The sequence below is a fragment of the Apteryx rowi genome, unplaced genomic scaffold, assembly GCF_003343035.1.
Source record: "Apteryx rowi isolate R43461 unplaced genomic scaffold, aptRow1 scaffold_692, whole genome shotgun sequence".
Taxonomy (NCBI): domain Eukaryota; kingdom Metazoa; phylum Chordata; class Aves; order Apterygiformes; family Apterygidae; genus Apteryx; species Apteryx rowi.
The window spans coordinates 228138-232048 of NW_020450974.1; positions in this window are offsets into that span (position 1 = coordinate 228138).

Here is a 3911-nt window from a genome sequence, read left to right on the forward strand (position 1 = left end):
TTGGCTTTATTATTCGTTTCCTTCCCCTTCCTGATATGCTAATTAGGAGGGGGTGTGCGAGATAATATTAAAATAGGGTGTAATGAGCTGAAGGTTACCATAGGTCAGAGTTAAGTTTGTGATTGTGGTCTTTTGCTCCTTGCGAAACAGGAAGGTGGACTGCAATGTCTTCACATCGCTTCCTCCTTCGCCTTGTTTGTTTTGCCACCATCTTCATGTAGGCATCTTGACCCAGCCAAACTCATCACTCAATCCCTAACTTCTCTAATTTCATTAACTCTTTACTTGCCCGTCAGTGTCATAAAACAAGACAAGATTAGTCTGTGGACTCTTAATGATAATTTTGAGATGGTCTTTAGTGTCCTACAGTTTCAACTGTAACAACTTAAATTGTTAAAAATGTAAATGAGTTATTGTTAAAATTTAAATGTGGTGTTTATATTATGAAGGAAAAGAATTCAAACCAGGCCGAAAATGGTTATTACCTCTATTTCATTCCATGATTAGTGCTATTAAATCCTACAAATAGCCATATTGGCAGTTACTTCAATGCTTGTGCTACTGCACCTAATTTGTAAATCTTCTCCTAACTAAAAAAGGCAAAGCAAATGTACCTTTCCTTTCACTTAAAGTCAACTGAAAAACAGCATGAAACCTTGTAGTGGAAAATTCTTGTTTGCAGCATATCATTTTGTGACATTTCGTTAGAAAAGAGAGCGAAAGTGAGGTTTGCCAGAGAACAAGGAAGGCTATTCTAGCGACATGGAATCATCCATCTTTTTGACAGGTCTTTTGTCAGCACAATGTTACTGTTATAGACTGATGCTCTTCAGTGCTCACCACTTACTTGTTGATTAACAGGAGGTAAACTACTGCAGTACCAAGATGCCAGGAAATTGGTGTGCTAGCCTAAACTCTACTGCATAATCAGAGCTGATGCATGTTGGTTTTGCATTGGTGACCTCTATAAGCATTTCATCTCTTAGTAGAGAGAGGCAGAGGTATTCACCTGCAACTTTATCTGTCTCTTTTGGTTATTCTGACAGTAGTTCTGGCATGCATAATTTTGTACTCAACTGGATATTTAATAACAAATTTAMGTCTCTAATCACAGAGATGCCTTGTCTCTCACTATGTCTAATTTCTATAGTCAGCATAAATACAAGATTGCATGTTACCTACGCTATTCTGTTCCAGTGTATTTTATTTGACCTTCTGCAGTTCAGAGGTTTGGCCCCTACTGCTGACACCATACCAGCTTGTGTCCTTGGAACCAATCTAGTTTGAAAGTGCAAGATTACAGGGCAGCATAAATAAAAAAGCTATTGCTTCTTATTGAAGCTTTTTTATTAATGCCTCACTATTCAAAGAGTTCTTTATTAATAAAGACAATGAACTACATTCAGGTATGCTATATAGTTGCAACAGAAAATATTGGGGTATGCACACTTACTCCATGCATAAATTTAGACCAATGAGCTCAAGATTTGCTTATCAATAATGATTCACCCTCCTTTAATTCAGCGACTGTCTCAGCCTGGTGATGTAAATATTGCTACCTAAAAACCAGGTTGATGCAAAGCCACAGTTTTCTTAATGTCTTAAAACATTTATTGGTTACTTCAACATATAGCACTCACTAAAGAAGGGCAGTGCTGAGATTTTCCAACATCCACCTGATTTGGGGGGACAGCAGGGAAGCCTGTAAAATTAATTCAGGTTCACAAACTTTTGCAAAAACAAGAATATTTATTCCTCATTTTCTCCCTCCCCAAAGGTGATTCATATTTCTTAGAATTAATTTGCTTTCTTGCCAAACAAAAATCTTGTTTTTAAAGCACTAGCAATAAAAACCCTCATCAGGCACATTATCTTTGGAAAGTTTACTGAGTTGTTTTCTCAGGACTATATTAAGAATATGAAAGAAAACAGCTTTTTGTTTGTAATAGGTGTATGGAGTGATTCTGTAGACCAAAACAGAAAGATGACACTTCTCTAAGAATATATCAACATATATCATCATAACCTTGATTTCCAAATTTTGTCCGCACAGGTATTACTCACATATCTGAAAAGCATTCTAAAAAGTGAAGTTGTAAAGCTCAGTTTAGAGCCCTACTGCACATCACAAGTCTATGGACCTAGCATTTTACATTGTTTGAACACAACATTATGTTATGTTCCAGTTCCTTGGGTTTGGACTGTTAATGTCCCACTCTCTCCTCAATCATAGTAGAAGTTTTAGACAAAATGAGCCACACTCAGAAAGGAGCACTGTAGGCTAAGCACTAGAGGTCAGAGCTGTTATAAAAGGTATTTCAAAGACTTGGGTCCTTTAGGAGAGATGTCTACTCATGCTTGACTTTGGGGATCAGCTGAGTTTAGGGGCATTATCTTTTAAACTTTTTTTCTTTTGTGGGATAGAGATGTTGCACAAGTAATCTGATGCCCCATATGTCCACAGTAGCAGATGAAGAAACCTATGCCTTTATATTGTTACTGCAAGATCAAGAAATGCTCATGAATACTTAGAGATAGTGAGAAAGAGATAGAGATGACTGGAGATAGTGAGTTGTTAGAAAACCTAACATAATTTTTCAGATTCCTGAGTAAACTTATTTCTAAGACTGTTCTCTTTTTTAAAAAGTTTTTCCTCAGAGGGTGAAAATCTTGCCTTAATATGGTGCCCATTGCAGGGTGTGTTATGATTAGGGATGAACCTGGACCTGTGCTGAAACAGAAACAGAAACTGCATAAGTCTCTTACAAGCTACTACTTAAAATGTATGGGAAATGTTTTCCAGCTACAGAAGATTGACTTTTCACTAGTTATTTGGTTGTGTGTGATGATAATCTATCATGGCAACAGGACAATATTAATAGATCTGCTTAAGTAGAACAATGGGGTTGCAGGAATGCTAAAGGCTAAAACTTTAGTGCCTTTCTTTTTATCTGCTTGATGAGTGAGTGAAGAGTTAACAGGATTGGAGAAGTTTGCCAACTGATATGCACGAGAACTGATATGCACAAGGACTGATATGCGCAAGGCTGTGGAACAGAAGAGTTAACAGGCCTAAAGAAGTCTGCCACCTGATTAGGCCGGGAATAGAAACTGCACAGACCCCAGGGAGGGAGGAAGCCATACGGAGGTGTTGTGGTCTTGCCTCCCTAGCAGGGACTTTCCAAGCAGAAAAACAGGATTTCAGAGCTCTGGGGATGGTGGTCAAGGGCCTGGGAGCCCAGGTCATCTTCTCCTCAGCCCTGTCAGTGAGGGGGATGGATGAGAGGAGGAGGAGACGGACTTCCCAGGTTAACGACTGGCTGCGCCGCTGGTGTTGACAACAGGGTTTTGGTTTCTAAGACCATGGGACCCTGTTTGAAGATCGACAACTGATGGCGAGAGATGGATCCACCTCACGAGGCGGGGCACGCGGGTCTTTGCCAACAGGTTGGCCAACCTGGTAAGGAGGGCTTTAAACTAGGAAGGACGGGGGAAGGGGAGAGTTATAGTGCCAGGGTAGTTGGCAAAAGACTGCTCAAGTCAGGATGCCTCCAGCAGGTGAAYGYAGCCAGRGAAGTGCGCATGGGATGTGGCTATGGAGGACCCTCTTTTACCCCTCCTGGGAAACCTGCATGCTCGATCACCTCCCTGAAATGCCTGTACACCAATGCACGCAGCTTGGGGAACAAACAAGAAGAACTAGAGATGTGTGTGCGGTCGCAGGACCATGATCTCATTGCCATTACAGAGACATGGTRGGATAGCTCRCATGACTGGAGTGCYGYCATGGATGGCTACGTGCTTTTTAGGAAAGACAGGCCAGGCAAGCGAGGTGGTGGAGTTGCTCTTTATGTGAGAGAGCAACTGGAATGTATTGAGCTGTGCCTAGGGGTGGATGAAGAGCGAGTCGA